Source organism: Pseudophryne corroboree, chromosome 4, assembly GCF_028390025.1.
Source record: "Pseudophryne corroboree isolate aPseCor3 chromosome 4, aPseCor3.hap2, whole genome shotgun sequence".
In the NCBI taxonomy this organism is placed as follows: domain Eukaryota; kingdom Metazoa; phylum Chordata; class Amphibia; order Anura; family Myobatrachidae; genus Pseudophryne; species Pseudophryne corroboree.
In genome coordinates this window covers 391,831,870-391,850,167 of record NC_086447.1, presented here as the reverse complement: position 1 = coordinate 391,850,167, position 18,298 = coordinate 391,831,870, and positions in this window count along the sequence as shown.

The window sequence follows — 18,298 nt, the reverse complement described above, 5'->3', positions numbered from 1 at the left end:
ACATTCACTACCTGCCACTTCCAGCTCCTGTCCCCACTTTCACTGCCCACCTTTCCCAGCTCCTGTAACCCACTTTCACTGCCTGCCACTTCCAGCTTCTGCCCCACTGTCACTGCCTGCTATCCCAAGCACCTGTCCCCACTGTCACTGACCTCCAGTCCCAGCTCCTGTTCCCAATGTCACTGCCCGCCACTCCCAGCTCCTGTCCCCACTGTTACTGCCTGCCATTTCAAACACCTGTTTCCAGTCACTGCCTGCCACTCCAAGCTCCTGTCCCCATTGTTACTGCCCACCACTCTCAGCTCCTGTCCCCACTGTTACTGCCATTTCAAACACCTGTTTCCAGTCACTTCCTGCTATACCAAGCACCTGTCCCCACTTTCACTGCCGGTCATTCCAATCCCCAATTTAACTGCCCACCTTGCTCATCTACTGTAACCAACTTTCACTGCCTGCCACTCCCAGCTCCTGTCCCCACTTTCAATGTCTGCTATTCCCAGTTCCTGTACCCACTTTCACTGCATGCATTTTCTAGCTCCTGTCCCCACTTTCACTGCCTGCTATTCCCAGCTCCTGTCCCCACTGACATACAATAGGATATAAGAGCTTTAATCAGCACAGTGCCCAAAAGCCATTTTTTCCCCTGTCTCCACTGTCAATGCCCACCTTTCCAAGCTCTTGTCCCCACTTTCACTGCCCGCCATTCCAAGCACCTGTCCCCAATTTCAGTGTCTGCCATTCCAAGCACCTATCCCCACTGTCACTGCCCGACACTCCCAGCTCCTGTCCCCACTGTCACTGCCTGCAATTCTAAGCACCTGTCTCCACTGTCACTGCCCGACACTCCCAGCTCCTGTCCCAACTGACACTGTCTGTCATTCCAAGCACCTGTCCCCACTGTCACTGCCTGCCATTCCAAGCACCTGTCCTCACTGTCACTGCCCGCCACATCCAGATCCTGTCCCCATTGTCACTGCCCACCATTCCAAGCACCTGTCAACACTTTCACTGCCTGCCACTCCCAGCTCCTGTCCCCACTTTCACTGCCCGCCATTCCAAGCATCTGTCCCCACTTTCACTGCCCGCCACTCCCAGCTCTTGTAACCCACTTTCACTGCCCGCCATTCCAAGTACTTGTCCCCACTTTCAATGTCCGCCATTCCAAGCACCTGTCCCCAGTTAACTACCTGCCACTCCCAGCTCCTGTCCCCATTTCCACTGCCTGCCGCTCCCAGCTCCTGTCCCCACTTTCACTGCCTGCCACTCCCAGCTCCTGTCCCCATTTTGACTGCTCGCCATTCTAAGCACCTGTCCCCACTTTCAGTGCCTGCCACTACCAGTCCCTGTCCCCACTGTCACTGCCTGCCATTCCAAGCACCTATCCCCACTGTCACTGCCCGACACTACCAGCTCCTGTCCCCACTGTAACTGCCCGCCATTCCAAGCACCTGTCCCCACTGTCACTGCCCGACACTCCCAGCTCCTGTCCCAAATGTCACTGCCCGCCATTCAATGCACCTGTCCTAACTGTCACTGCCCGCAACTTCCAGCTCCTGTCCCCACTGTCACTGCCTCCCATTCCAAGCACCTGTCCTCACTGTCAATTCCTGCCACATACAGCTCCTGTCCCCACTGTCACTGCCCACCATTCCAAGCACCTGTTCCCACTTTCACTGCCCGCCACTCCCAACTCCTGTCCCCACTTTCACTGCCCGCAATTGCAAGCACCTGTCCCCACTGTCACTGCCCGCCACTCCCAACTTCTGTCCCCACTGTCACTGCCCGACACTCCCGGCTCCTGTCCCCACTGTCACTGCCCACCTTTCCCAGCTCCTTTCCCTACGTTGACTTCCCGTCATTTCAATCCCTACTTTCACTCTCCACCTTTCCCAGCTCTTGTAACCCATTTATACTACTTGCCACTCCCAGCTCCTGTCCCCACTTTCACTGTCCACCTTTCCAAGCTCCTGTAACCCACAATCACTGCCTGCCACTTACAGCTCCTGTCCCCAAAGCCACTGCCTGCCATTCTAAGCACTTGTCCCCACTGTCACTGCCCGCCACTCCTAGCTCCTGTCCCCACTGTAACTGCCCGCCACTCCCAACTCCTGTCCACACTGTAACGGCCTGCCATTTCAAGCACCTGTCCTTACTTTCATTGCCCACCACTCCCATCTCCTGTCCCCAATTTCACTGCCCTCCAGTCCCAGCTCCTGTCCCCACTTTCACTGCATGCATTTCCCAGATCCTGTCTCCACTTTCACTGACTAACTTTTCCAGCTCCTGTCCCCAATTTCACTGCTTGCTATAGCCAGTTTCTGTCGCCACTGTCACTGCCTGCAATTCCCAGTATCTGTTCCCGCTATCACTGCCTGTTATTCAAAGTACCGGTCCCGACTTTTGCTGCCTGCCATTCCCAGCTCCTGTCCCCACTTTCACTGCCTGCCACTCCCAGCTCCTGTCCCCACTTTCAGTGCCTGCCACTCCCAGCTCCTGTCCCCATTTTCACTGCTCGCCATTCTAAGCACCTGTCCCCACTTTCAATGCCTGCCACTCCCAGTTCCTGTCCCCACTGTCACTGCCTGCCATTCCAAGCACCTATCCCCACTGTCACTGCCCGACACTCCCAGCTCTTGTCCCCACTGTAACTGCCCGCCATTCCAAGCACCTGTCCCCACTGTCACTGCACGACAATCCCAGATCCTTTTCCAACCGTCACTGCCAGCCATTCAATGCACCTGTCCCAACTGTCACTGCCCGCAACTCCCAGCTCCTGTCCCCACTGTCACTGCCTCCCATTCCAAGCACCTGTCCTCACTGTCACTGCCTGCCACATGCAGCTCCTGTCCCCACTGTCACTGCCAACCATTCCAAGCACCTGTCCCCACTTTCACTGCTCGCCACTCCCAGCTCCTGTCCCCACTTTCACTGCCCGCAATTCCAAGCACCTGTCCCTACTGTCACTGCCCGCCTCTCCCAACTTCTGTCCCCACTGTCACTGCCTGACACTCCCAGCTCCTGTCCCCACTGTCACTGCCCACCTTTCCCAGCTCCTTTCCTTACGTTGACTGCCCGTTATTTCAATCCCTGCTTTCACTCTCCACCTTTCCATGCTCCTGTAACCCACTTATACTACTTGCCACTCCCAGCTCCTGTCCCCACTTTCACTGTCCACCTTTCCCAGCTCCTGTAACCCACATTCACTGCCTGCCACTTCCAGCTCCTGTCCCCACAGCCACTGCCTGCCATTCCAAGCACTTGTCCCCACTGTCACTGCCCGCCACTCCTAGCTCCTGTCCCCACTGTAACTGCCCACCACTCCCAGCTCCTGTCCACACTGTCACGGCCTGCCATTTCAAGCACCTGTCCTTACTTTCACTGCCCGCCTCTCCCATCTCCTGTCCCCAATTTCACTGCATGCATTTTCCAGATTCTGTCTCCACTTTCACTTACTACCTTTCCCAGCTCCTGTCCCCAATTTCACTGCTTGCTATAGCCAGCTTCTGTCGCCACTGTCACTGCCTGCTATTCCCAGCATCTGTCCCTACTGTCACTGCCTGTTATTCAAAGCACCGGTCCCGACTTTTGCTGCCTGCCATTCCCAGCTCCTGTCCCCGCTTTCACTGCCTGCCACTCCCAGCTCCTGTCCCCACTTTCACTGGCTGCCATTCCAAGCACCTGTCTCCACTTTCAGTGCCTGCCACTACCAGCTCCTGTCCCCACTGTCACTGCCCGCCATTCCAAGCACCTATCCCCACTGTCACTGCCCGACACTCCCAGTTCCTGTCCCCACTGTCACTGTCCGCCATTCCAAGCACCTGTCCCCACTGTCACTGCCTGACACTCCCAGCTCCTGTCCCCACTGTCTGCCATTCCAAGCACCAGTCCCCACTGTCACTCCTGTCCCCAATTTCACTGCTTGCTATAGCCAGCTTCTGTCGCCACTGTCACTGCCTGCTATTCCCAGCATCTGTCCCTACTGTCACTGCCTGTTATTCAAAGCACCGGTCCCGACTTTTGCTGCCTGCCATTCCCAGCTCCTGTCCCCGCTTTCACTGCCTGCCACTCCCAGCTCCTGTCCCCACTTTCACTGGCTGCCATTCCAAGCACCTGTCTCCACTTTCAGTGCCTGCCACTACCAGCTCCTGTCCCCACTGTCACTGCCCGCCATTCCAAGCACCTATCCCCACTGTCACTGCCCGACACTCCCAGTTCCTGTCCCCACTGTCACTGTCCGCCATTCCAAGCACCTGTCCCCACTGTCACTGCCTGACACTCCCAGCTCCTGTCCCCACTGTCTGCCATTCCAAGCACCAGTCCCCACTGTCACTGCCCGACACTCCCAGCTCCTGTCCCCACTATAACTGCCCGCCATTCCAAGCACCTGTCCCCACTGTCACTGCACGACAATCCCAGCTCCTTTTCCAACTGTCACTGCCAGCCATTCAATGCACCTGTCCCATCTGTCACTGCCCGCAACTCCCAGCTCCTGTCCCCACTGTCACTGCTGCCATTCCAAGCACCTGTCCTCACTGTCACTGCCTGCCACATACAGCTCCTGTCCCCACTGTCACTGCCCACCATTCCAAGCACCTGTCCCCACTTTCACTGCTCGCCACTCCCAGCTCCTGTCCCCACTTTCATTGCCCGCAATTCCAAGCACCTGTCCCCACTGTCACTGCCCGCCTCTCCCAACTTCTGTCCCCACTGTCACTGCCTGACACTCCCAGCTCCTTTCCCCACTGTCACTGCCCACCTTTCCCAGCTCCTTTCCTTACGTTGACTGCCCGTTATTTCAATCCCTGCTTTCACTCTCCACCTTTCCATGCTCCTGTAACCCACTTATACTACTTGCCACTCCCAGCTCCTGTCCCCACTTTCACTGTCCACCTTTCCCAGCTCCTGTAACCCACATTCACTGCCTGCCACTTCCAGCTCCTGTCCCCACAGCCACTGCCTGCCATTCCAAGCACTTGTCCCCACTGTCACTGCCCACCACTCCTAGCTCCTGTCCCCACTGTAACTGTCCACCACTCCCAGCTCCTGTCCACACTGTCACGGCCTGCCATTTCAAGCACCTGTCCTTACTTTCACTGCCCGCCTCTCCCATCTCCTGTCCCCAATTTCACTGCATGCATTTCCCAGATTCTGTCTCCACTTTCACTTACTACCTTTCCCAGCTCCTGTCCCCAATTTCACTGCTTGCTATAGCCAGCTTCTGTCGCCACTGTCACTGCCTGCTATTCCCAACATCTGTCCCTACTGTCACTGCCTGTTATTCAAAGCACCGGTCCCGACTTTTGCTGCCTGCCATTCCCAGCTCCTGTCCCCGCTTTCACTGCCTGCCACTCCCAGCTCCTGTCCCCACTTCACTGGCTGCCATTCCAAGCACCTGTCTCCACTTTCAGTGCCTGCCACTACCAGCTCCTGTCCCCACTGTCACTGCCCGCCATTCCAAGCACCTATCCCCACTGTCACTGCCCGACACTCCCAGTTCCTGTCCCCACTGTCACTGTCCGCCATTCCAAGCACCTGTCCCCACTGTCACTGCCTGACACTCCCAGCTCCTGTCCCCACTGTCTGTCATTCCAAGCACCTGTCCCCACTGTCACTGCCCGCAACTCCTAGCTCCTGTCCCCACTGTCACTGCCTGCCATTCCAAGCACTTGTCCTCACTGTCACTGCCCGCCACATCCAGCTCCTGTCCCCACTGTCACTGCCCACCATTCCAAGCTCCTGTCATTACTTTCACTGCCTGCCACTCCCAGCTCCTGTCACCACTCTCACTGCCTGCCATTCAAAGCATCTGTCCCCACTTTCACTGCCCGCCACTCCCAGCTCAAGTAAACCACTTTCACTGCCCGCCATTCCAAGCACTTGTCCCCACTTTCATTGTGCGCCATTCCAAGCACCTGTCCCAACTTTCACTACCTGCAACTCCCAGCTCCTGTCCCCATTTCCACTGCCTTTTGCTCCCAGCTCCTGTCTCCACTTCACTGCCTGCCACTCCCAGCTCCTGTCCCCACTTTCACTGCTCGCCATTCTAAGCACCTGTCCCCACTTTCAGTGCCTGCCACTCCCAGTTCCTGTCCCCACTGTCACTGCCCGCCATTCCAAACACCTATCCCCACTGTCACTGCCCAACACTCCCAGCTCCAGTCCCCACTGTAACTGCCCACCATTCAATACACCTGTCCCCACTGTCACTGCCCGCAACTCCCAGTTCCTGTACCCGCTGTCACTGCCTGCCATTCCAAGCACCTGTCCTCACTGTCACTGCCTGCCACATACAGCTTCTGTCCCCACTGTCACTGCCCACCATTCCAAGCACCTGTCCCCACTTTCACTGCCCGCCACTCCCAGCTCCTGTCCCCACTGTCACTGCCCGCAATTCCAAGCACCTGTCCCCACTGTCACTGCCCACCTTTCCCAGTTCCTTTCCCTACTTTGACTGCCCGTCATTTCAATCCCCACGTTCACTGTCCACCTTTCCCAGCTCCTGTAACCCACTTACACTACATGCCACTCCCAGCTCCTGTCCCCACTTTCACTGTCCACCTTTCCCAGCTCCTGTAACACACTTCCACTGCCCGCCACTTCCAGCTCCTGTCCCAACTGTAACTGCCCGCCACTCCCAGCTCCTGTCCACACTGTCATGACCTGCCATTTCAAGTATCTGTCCTTACTTTCACTGCCCACCACTCCCAGCTCCTCTCCCCACTTTCACTGCCCTCCACTCCCAGCTCCTGTCTCCACTGTCACTGCCCGCCACTCCCAGATTTTGTCCCCACAGTCACTGCCTGCCATTCCAAGCACCTGTTCCCAATGTCCCTGCCCACCACTACCAACTCCTGTCCCCACTGTCACTGCCCACCTTTCCCAGCTCCTGTCCCTACTTTGACTGCCCGCCATTCCAATCCCCACTTTCACTGTCCACCTTTCCCAGCTCCTCTCACCTATTTTCACTACCTGCCACTCCCAGCTCCTGTAACCCACTTTCACTGCCTGCCACTTCCAACGCCTGTGTCCACTGTCACTGTCTGCCATTCCAAGCACCTGTCACCACTGTCACTGCTCACCACTCCCAGCTCCTGTCCCCACTGTCACTGCCTGCCACTCCCAGCTCCTGTCCCCACTGTCACTGCCCGTCGCTCTCAGCTCCTGTCCCCACTGTCACTGCCCGCCACTCCCAACTCCTGTCCCCATTTTCATTGTCCACCTTTCCCAGCTCCTGTAACCCACTTTCACTGCCTGCCACTTCCAGTTCCTTTCCCCACTGTCACTGTCCGCCATTCCAAGCACCTGTAACCACTGTCACTGCCCTCCAGTCTCAGCTCCTGTCCTCACTGTTACTGCCCACCACTCCCAGCTCCTGTCCCCACTGTCACAGCCTGCCATTTCAAGCACCTGTCCCCAGTCGCTGCCCGCCACTCCCAGCTCCTATCCCCATTGTCACTGCCCACCACTCTAAGCTCATGTCTCTACTGTTACTGCCCACCACTCCCAGATTCTGTCCCCACTGTCAGTGCCCTGTCCGCAAGCACCTGTCCCCACTGTCACTGCCCGCCACTCCCAGCTCCTGTCCCCACTGTCACTGCCCACCTTTCCCAGCTCCTTTCCCTACTTTGACTGCCCACCATTTCAATACCCACTTTCACTGTCCACCTTTCCCAGCTCCTGTAACCCACATTCACTACCTGCCACTTCCAGCTCCTGTCCCCACTTTCACTGCCCACCTTTCCCAGCTCCTGTAACCCACTTTCACTGCCTGCCACTTCCAGCGACTGTCCCCACTGTCACTGCCTGCCATTCCAAGCACCTGTCCCCACTGTCACTGCCCTCCAGTCCCAGCTCCTGTCCCCACTGTCACTTCCTGCCACTCCCAGCTCCTGTCCCCACTGTCACAGCCTGCCATTTCAAACACCTGTTTCCAGTCACTGCCTGCCACTCCCAGCTCCTGTCCCCTTTGTCACTGCCCACCATTCCCAGCTCCTGTCTCCACTGTTACTGCCCTCCACTCCCTCCCAGATTCTGTCTCCACTGTCACTGCCCGCCATTCCAAGCACCTGTCCCCACTGTCACTGCCCGCCATTCCAAGCACCTGTCCCCACTGTCACTGCCCGACACTCCCAGCTCCTGTCCCCACTGTCACTGCCCGCCATTCCAAGCACCTGTCCCCACTGTCACTGCCCGGCACTCCCAGCTCCTGTCCCCACTGTCACTGCCTGCCATTCCCAAATACTATCCCTACTGTCACTGTCCACCTTTCCCAGCTCCTGTCCCTACTTTGACTGGCCACCTTTCCAATCCCTACTTTTACTCTCCACCTTTCCCAAATCCTGTAACCCATGTTCACTACCTGCCACTCCCAGCTCCTGTCCCCACTTTCACTGCCCACCTTTCCCATCTCCTGTAGCCCACTTTTACTGCCTGCCACTTTCAGCTCCTGTCCCACTGTCACTGCCCGCCATTCCAAGCACCTGTCCCCACTGTCACTGCATGCCACTCCCAGCTCCTGTCCTCACTGTCACTGCCCACCACTCTCAGCTCCTGTTCCACTGTTACTGCCCACCAGTCTCAGCTCCTGTCCCCACTGTCACTGCCCGCCATTCCAAGCACCTGTCCCCACTGTCACTGCATGCCACTCCCAGCTCCTGTCCTCACTGTCACTGCCCACCACTCTCAGCTCCTGTTCCCACTGTCACTGCCCACCAGTCTCAGCTCCTGTCCCCACTGTCACTGCCCACCATTCCAAGCAGCTGTCCCCACTGTCACTACCCACCTATTCCAGCTCCTGTCCCTACTTAGACTGCCTGCCATTCCAATCCCCTCTTTCAGTGCCCACCTTTCCCAGCTCCTGTATCTCAGTTTCACTGCCTCCCACTCCCAGCTCCTGTAACCCACTTTCACTACCCGCCATTCCAAGCACCTGTCCCCACTTTCAATGTCTGTTATTCCCAGCATGGCCTTCAACCACCAATTAACCTGTCTTTAACAGCTAAAGCTTTCATGTTCAGTACCTTGTAATTTAAAGTCCATTCACATTCAGTGAGAATCATCCACTGCCTCTGATAAAGGCTTTACCCCCAAATTGGACCCAGCTCCGCCCCCTCTAGTCCGAACCTAGATCTGACTCCTCCAACTTTGACATCTTAAGTTCTTGCAGGGGAGGAGGGGGGGGGTAAATAATGTAGATGGGGAGTCAAGGACCTCACAGTAAGAGGCACAGGCTGTGCAGCTACAGTTTTGCAGATGATTATTTGAGCCCCATATACACACACAGTAGTGGGCGGGGCTCTGAGACAGTGGGCAGGGGTCTAATCTGATACAGATAGAAGCGATGCCCCCTCTGCTATAGCACTTTGGCTGCAGCTGTGAAAGCAGTGGACCTGGATGCTTATGCTTGTCGCTATATTTAATAGTGGGCAACTTGCCTTTCAGTACTCAGAGTGCTGGAAGAGGTGACTGGGAGCACAGCCTCTTCCTGCGATGTCAGAAACACAGAGCTCCTCCAGGCTGCAAGTCATTGACAGGCACCGGCCGGCTGCCTGTCAGAAAGAATGTGAGTAACTCAGTACTGGGGGCGGGGCCAGCGGCATCAATCGGCCCCACAGTTTTGTCGGCCTCTCAGGAAAGTTCCCAGTGACCTTTATGGCCAATCCGGCTCTGGCTGCAGTTGTGCCAAACATCCACCAGGTCCTGTTAGTCTCTGCGACTAAGTCTCTGAATCTGTATACAAAGTGCCACAAAGCAGCGGCCGCTGCTTCTTTCCGTGGCAAGTTCCATTGTGCTTTGTATACAGACCCAGCCGCACACAGAGATATTAAACTGTTGCACATGAAATGTATCAGCATAGTGTACTGGTGCATCCTAGCCACTACACGTTGCATGTCATATTGAAGCTAGATGTATGAGAATACATCTTTAACCTACTGAATGTAAATAACTAAATAGCATTTATTTTTTTTACTCACTATAACTAAAAATCTATTTTATTTAGTGCCTAGTACACTGATTTACAATGATTGGAAAACTAGAGGGAACACTTTTATACATTGTTTTGCAATAACATGAACTTGAATTTTGTTTTATAATGAGAAAACATTACAAGAGAAGCAAAATAAAATGTTAACTAAAATGTTTTCTGTTTCACTCATATTCAACATCAGATGTAGAAACAAAACAACCATAAGTCAAAACTGACACACTAACTCCAACTTGGAAGCATTTTCTTTTGTAATCCTGTTGAATGCTTGTCAATATAAGCTGTGGTTATTTTAGATCCGAATGGCAAGTTTTAGATAAGCTACAAGAAAATCTGTTTATTGTGTTCGTACAAAAAAATACCCTAAAACTACTGTGTCAACATATACTGAGAAGAAAACATTGAATAAAAAAAAATGTGCAGTTTAGTTTGGAGTGTGACAGTATGTTACTAATTCCTTGATTCCTGGCAATTCCAAGTTTTTGTTTCAGCAACAATGGCAATGCTATTTGTCATCATGTTAAAACATTGGGGTATATTTACTAAGGTCCCGATTTTGACCGAGATGCCGTTTTTTCTTCAAAGTGTCATTTCGGCAATTTACTAAGCAAAAATCTCGGCAGTGATGAGGGCATTCGTAATATTTTGGAAGTCCTAGGAAAAAATCACGAATCAATACACCATCGGTCAAATACGCCTGCAATTTGGTAGAAATCGGTAATTTACTAAAAAGTGCAAATCACAAACACTGCCGACAATAGCCAAACACTGCCGTGCAGAAATACAATTCGTGAAAAAGTGCTAAAAAAAAAACAGACCTGCTTTTTTATCCCGTGTTTGGATAGGCATGCACGGATCCATGAGATCCGTGCATGTTTATCAGTGGGAAGGGGATGGGAAAGTGTTATTTTCTTTAAAAAAAAATGCGTGGGGTCCCCCCTCCTAAGCAAAACCAGCCTCGGGCTCTTTGAGCCGGCCCTGGTTGCAAAAATATGGGGGGAAAAATGATAGAGGTTCCCCCATATTTAAACAACCAGCACCGGGCTCTGCGCCTGGTCCTGGTTCAAAAAATACGGGGGACAAAAAGCGTAGGGGTCCCCCGTATTTCTGAAACCAGCACCGGGCTCCACTAGCCAGATACATAATTCCACAGCCGGGGGACACTTTTATATAGGTCCCGGCGGCCCTGGCATTACATAACCAACTAGTCACCCCTGGCCGGGGTACCCTGGAGGAGTGGGGACCCCTTCAATCAAGGGGTCCCCCCCCCTCCAGCCACCCAAGGACCAGGGGTGAAGCCCGAGGCTGTCCCCCCCATCCAAGGGCTGCGGATGGGAGGCTGATAGCCGTTTTGTAAAAAAATGAATATTGTTTTTAGTAGCAGTACTACAAGTCCCAGAAAGCCTCCCCCACAAGCTGGTACTTGGAGAACCACAAGTACCAGCATGCGGAGGAAAACCGGGCCCGCTGGTACCTGTAGTACTACTACTAAAAAAATACCCCAATAAAAACAGAAGACACACACCTTGAAAGTATAACTTTAATGCATACATCCACACCTCCATATACACATACTTACCTTATGTTCACACGAGGGTCGGTCCTCTTCTCCATGTAGAATCCATGGTGTACCTGTGGAAAAAATTATACTCACAAAATCCAGTGTAGAAGGCTCTTCTTCTTGTAATCCATTTGTAATCCAGGTACTTGTCAAAATAAAAAAATGGACACCCGACCTCGCACTGAAAGGGGCCCCATGTTTTCACATGGGACCCCTTTCCCCGAATGCCAGAAACCCCCTCTGACTTATGTCTAAGAGGGTTCCATCAGCCAATCGGGGAGCGCCACATTGTGGCACCCTCCTGATTGGCTGTGTGCTCCTGTACTGTATGACAGGCGGCACACGGCAGTGTTACAATGTAGCGCCTATGCACTCCATTATAACCAATGGTGGGAACTTTGTGGTCAGCGGTGAGGTTACTTTTGGTCAACCGCTGACCACAAAGTTCCCACCATTGGTTACAATGGAGCGCATAGGCGCTACATTGTAACACTGCCGTGTTCCGCCTGTCATACAGTACAGGAGCACACAGCCAATCAGGAGGGTGCCACAATGTGGCGCTCCCTGATTGGCTGATGGAACCCTCTTAGACATAAGTCAGAGGGGGTTTCTGGCATTCGGGGAAAGGGGTCCCATGTGAAAACATGGGGCCCCTTTCAGTGCGAGGTCGGGTGTCCGTTTTTTTATTTTGACAAGTACCTGGATTACAAATGGATTACAAGAAGAAGAGCCTTCTACACTGGATTTTGTGAGTATAATTTTTTCCACAGGTACACCATTGATTCTACATGGAGAAGAGGACCGACCCTCGTGTGAACATAAGGTAAGTATGTGTATATGGAGGTGTGGATGTATGCATTAAAGTTATACTTTCAAGGTGTGTGTCTTCTGTTTTTATTGGGGTATTTTTTTAGTAGTAGTACTACAGGTACCAGCGGGCCCAGTTTTCCTCCGCATGCTGGTACTTGTGGTTCTCCAAGTACCAGCTTGCGAGGGAGGCTTGCTGGGACTTGTAGTACTGCTACTAAAAACAATATTCATTTTTTTACAAAACGGCTATCAGCCTCCCATCCGCAGCCCTTGGATGGGGGGGACAGCCTCGGGCTTCACCCCTGGTCCTTGGGTGGCTGGAGGGGGGGGACCCCTTGATTGAAGGGGTCCCCACTCCTCCAGGGTACCCCGGTCAGGGGTGACTAGTTGGTTATGTAATGCCAGGGCCGCCAGGACCTATATAAAAGTGTCCCCCGGCTGTGGAATTATGTATCTGGCTAGTGGAGCCCGGTGCTGGTTTCAGAAATACGGGGGACCCCTACGCTTTTTGTCCCCCGTATTTTTGGAACCAGGACCAGGCGCAGAGCCCGGTGCTGGTTGTTTAAATATGGGGGAACCTCTATCATTTTTCCCCCCATATTTTTGCTACCAGGATCGGCTCAAAGAACCCGAGGCTGGTTTGGCTTAGGAGGGGGGACCCCACGCAATTTTTTATTTTATTTTAACACTGTTTTTTTTTTAACAAGGTGCACAATGAAGCCCAGCACGGATCTCTCAGATCCGGCCGAGATTCATTGTATTAAAGTCGGCAGTGTTTTACAAGTCACTCACGTAAAACACTGCCTAAAAAAACGAATGACATCGACATCGGTAAAACCAAAAATGAAGAATACGGCAGCTTAGTAAATTAGTCGTACTAAATTCAAAAAGTTGCATATTCACACTTTCGATGTCATTCGTGAATGAACTTTGACCTCAAACGGGAAAATACGATTTTAAGTAAATATACCCCATTGTGTTATATACTAACTAGCTGTTCTACCCGTTTTTCGCACAAGAGTTTCTGATTTTCACGGTTGTAAATATAAATGAGTGTTAAAAATGTGGTAACTCTTAGGAGCTGTAAATTTGAGACGTCTTAATCTAAATAAATATCAATCCATGGTTCTTGGTGTTACACGAGGAGCACCTGTAGCAGATATGGTAAAAAGTAACAGGACCATTTTTGTAGTTTATTAAATTCTACAGATTGGAGGTGCAATCCAAATTTTGATCCGATTCTCTGTTTGGGCGTTATCGTTCCAGCAACGCAAGCACGCACTGATAATGATGTAATTATGTCAACCCCCTTTTCATCCCCTTAGTGAAGGTTTTTTAAATTTCTGATTACGTAGTTTTCCTATTTCCCACCAGAAGAATACCTATGTTAAATTTCATTGTCCTATCATATCGGAAAGTAAGAGAATTAGTGGTGAGTGAGTGAGTGAGTGAGTGAGTGAGTGAGTGAGTCAGTGAGTCAGTGAGTGAGTGAGGGCTTTCACATTTCTCTCTCTCTCTCTCACTCTCTATGGGGGGGTCATTCCGAGTTGATCGCTAGCTGCCGTTGTTCGCAGCGCAGTGATCAGGCTAAAAAGTGGCTTTTCTGCGCATGCATATGGGATGCAATGCGCACGTGCAACGTACTTTCACAACAAACAATGCAGTTTCACACAAGGTCTAGCGACGCTTTTCAATCGCACTGCTGGCCGCAGAGTGATTGACAGGAAGTGGGTGTTTCTGGGAGGTAATTGACCGTTTTCGGGGAGTGTGTGTTAAAATGCAGGCATGTCAGAAACAAACGCAGGTGTGCCTGGGGAAATGCGGGCGTGGCAGGCCGAACGCAGGGCGTGTTTGTGACGTCAAAACAGGAGCTAAACAGTCTGAAGTGATCGCAAGCTAGGAGTAAGTCTGGAGCTACTCAGAAACTGCTTGAAAATATTTTGGTGCCGTTCTGTCTTTCGTTCGCACTTCTGCTAAGCTAAGATACACTCCCAGAGGGCGGAGGCTTAGCGTTTGCACAGCTGCTAAAAGCAGCCAGTGATTGATCAACTCGGAATGAGGGCCTATAATATATATACACAGTATATATATACAGGGCCTTTTCTAGACAATTTGGCTCCCAGTGCGAGATTTCAAAATGCGCCCCCCCCCCCCCCCTATTGCTCTAAAAAAAAAAATGTGTGCCCCCCCCCCCATATAGCCATAAAAAGAAAAAGCATGCGCGCGCCTTAGGCGCGCGCGCTCCCGACAAGGGTGTGTGGCCTGATTAAAATGGGCGTGGTCTAATTAAAGTGGGCATGGCCTCATCTGATATCACACCCACCACAGGGGGGAAAAAATAAAAATAAAAAAGTCCCCTTTTTACACATTACAGCAGGCAAGTGTCCCCATATTACACAGCGCGGCAGGCAGGTGTCCCCATTTTACACAGCGCGGCAGGCAGGTGTCCCCATTTTACACAGTACGGAAGGCAGGTATCCCCATTTTACACAGTACGGTAGGCAGGTATCCCCATTTTACACAGTACGCAGGCAGGTGCCCCCATTTTACAAAGTGCAGCAGTCAGGTATCCCCATTTTACACAGTGCGGCAGGCAGGTATCCCCATTTTACACAGCACGGCAGGCAGATATCCCCATTTTACACAGCACAGCAGGCAGATATCCCCATTTTACACAGCACGGCAGGCAGATATCCCCATTTTACACAGCACGGCAGGCAGATATCCCCATTTTACACAGCACGGCAGGCAGATATCCCCATTTTACACAGCACGGCAGGCAGATATCCCCATTTTACACAGTACGCAGGCAGATATCCCCATTTTACACAGTACGCAGGCAGATGCCCCCATATTACACAGTACGCAGGCAGATGCCCCCATATTACACAGTACGCAGGCAGGTGCCCCCATATTACACAGTACGCAGGCAGATGCCCCCATATTACACAGTACGCAGGCAGATGCCCCCATATTACACAGTATGCAGGCAGATACCTCCATATTACACAGTACGCAGGCAGATGCCCCCATATTACACAGTACGCAGGCAGGTGCCCCCATTTTACACAGTACGCAGGCAGGTGCCCCCATTTTACACAGTGCGGCAGGCAGGTATCCCCATAGGCAGGTGTCCCCATTTTACACAGTGCGGCAGCGGGAAGGCAGGTTTCAAGTTGAGGGGAAGGAAGGGGGAGAGGGGGGGAGAGAGAGAGAATACTTACGTCTTCCCGCTCTTCGGTCCCGCCGCCTCACGTCCCTCGCGCCGGCCGCCTCCTCCTTCATGCTTATCTCCTTCTCGCCTCTCCCGAGCGCTCCTGCTCGGGGGGCGGGGCTTCGCGGAATGACGCGTTTGCGTCGTGACGTCACGACGCAACGCGTCATTCCGCGAAACTCCGCCCCCCGAGCAGGAGCGCTTGGGAGAGGCGAGAAGGAGTATCAAAGTGCCACGGCGGGCGCCCCGTGCGGTTGCACGGCTCGCCCGCCGCTAGAAACGGCACTGTATATATATATATATATATATATATATATATATTGTTTCATCATATAACTGATAAAAAGAGATTAGTTTTATCATCACAAAACCATTCTGATGATAATGCTCTATTCCACTGCCTACATTAAGTAGAGATGAGAAGTTCTCTGAGAACCGAACCCTACCGAACATCACGTCCCGAGCCCGGATTGGAGTCCGGCTCGGGTTTTCCCACCAGACTTGAAAACCAGAATGAGGCAAAACATCATCATTCCACTGTTGGATTCTTTGTATTCCATATAAGGTGCTGCGCGTCACCACTATTTTCACTCCAGTTCTGGAGAGTGTAGCGAGAGGATGTGTCTCCTCAGTGTCTGTGTGGGAAAGTGGTGGCGCTAGGGGTGGTGACCTGCTCTTATGTGTCATTCCTGTGCTGTCTTGTGCTGCATCAGTCCAGAGGTGGTGTCTTGTGCTGCATCAGTCCAGTCACAGTGGTGGTGTCCTGTGCTGCCATAAGTCCAGTGCTGCTGTATAAGTCCAGACCAGTGCAGTGGTGCTGTGTTGTGCGGCATCAGTCCAGTGGTGGTGTCCTGTGCTGCCATGAGTCCAGTGGTGGTGTCCTGTGCTGTCATAAGTCCAGTGGTGCAGCCGTTCAGGGGTACTGCTGTATAAGTCCATGGGGTACTGCTGTATAAGTCCAGTGGTACTGCCGTGTAAATCCAGAGGTGCTGCTTTATAAGTCCAGTGGTACTGCCATATAAGTGAAGAGGTACTGCCATATAAGTCCAGTGGTACTGTCGTATAAGTCCAGTCCAGTGGTACTGTCGTATAAGTCCAGTGGTACTGTCGTATAAGTCCAGGGGTACTGCCGTATAAGACCAGTGATACTGCCGTATAAGTCCAGTGGTACTGCCCTATAAGTCATGGGGTACTGCCATAAAAGACCAGTGATACTGCCGTATAACTCAGGAGGTACTGCCGTATAAGTCCAGTAGTACTGCCGTAAGTCTAGTCCAGTGGTACTGCCATATAAGTCCAGTGGTACTGCTGCATAAGTCCAGAAGTATTGTTGTATAAGTCCAGTCCAGTGGTACTGCTGTAAAAGTCCAGTGGTACTGCCGTATAAGTTAGTGGTACTGCCATGTAAGTAGTGATGTGCACCGGAAATTGTTCGGGTTTTGTGTTTTGGTTTTGGATTCGGTTCAGTGGCCGTGTTTTGAATTCGGACGCGTTTTGGCAAAACCTCCCTGAAAATTTTTTGTCGGATTCGGGTGTTTTTTTTACAAAAAACCCTCAAAAACAGCTTAAATCATAGAATTTGGGGGTCATTTTGATCCCATAGTATTATTAACCTCAATAACCATAATTTCCACTCATTTTCAGTCTATTCTGAACACCTCACACTTCACAATATTATTTTCAGTCCTAAAATTTGCACCGAGGTCACTGGATGACTAAGCTAAGCGACCCAAGTGGCCGACACAAACACCTGGCCCATCTAGGAGTGGCACTGCAGTGTCAGACAGGATGGCACTTCAAAAAAATAGTCCCCAAATAGCACATAATGCAAAGAAAAAAAGAGGCGCAATGAGGTAGCTGTGTGACTAAGCTAAGCAACCCAAGTGGCCGACACAAACACCTGGCCCATCTAGGAGTGGCACTGCAGTGTCAGACAGGATGGCACTTCAAAAAAATAGTCCCCAAACAGCACATGAAGCAAAGAAAAAAAGAGGCACAATGAGGTAGCTGTGTGACTAAGCTAAGCAACCCAAGTGGCCGACACAAACACCAGGCCCATCTAGGAGTGGCACTGCAGTGTCAGACAGGATGGCACTTCAAAAAAATAGTCCCCAAACAGCACATGATGCAAAGAAAAAAAGAGGCGCAATGCGGTAGCTGTGTGACTAAGCTAAGCGACCCAAGTGGCCGACACAAACACCTGGCCCATCTAGGAGTGGCACTGCAGTGTCAGACAGGATGGCAGATTTAAAAATAGTCCCCAAACAGCACATGAAGCAAAGAAAAAAAGAGGCGCAATGAGGTAGCTGTGTGACTAAGCTAAGCGACCCAAGTGGCCGACACAAACACCTGGCCCATCTAGGAGTGGCACTGCAGTTTTCTAGCGAGAGGATGAGTGCTTCCATCCTCATGTGAAGCTGAACCACTAGCCATGAACATAGGCCAGGGCCTCAGTCGTTCCTTGCCACTCCGTGTCGTAAATGGCAAATTGGCAAGTTTACGCTTCTCCTCAGACGCTTTTAATTTTGCCTTGGCAGATGACGTTGATGGCATTTCATCGTCTCGGCCATGACTAGTGGCAGCAGCTTCAGCACGAGGTGGAAGTAGATCTTGATCTTTCCCTATTTTACCCTCCACATTTTTGTTCTCCATTTTTTAATGTGTGGAATTTTATGCCAGTATCAATAGCAATCGCCTACTACTATATATACTGCGCACAACTGAAATG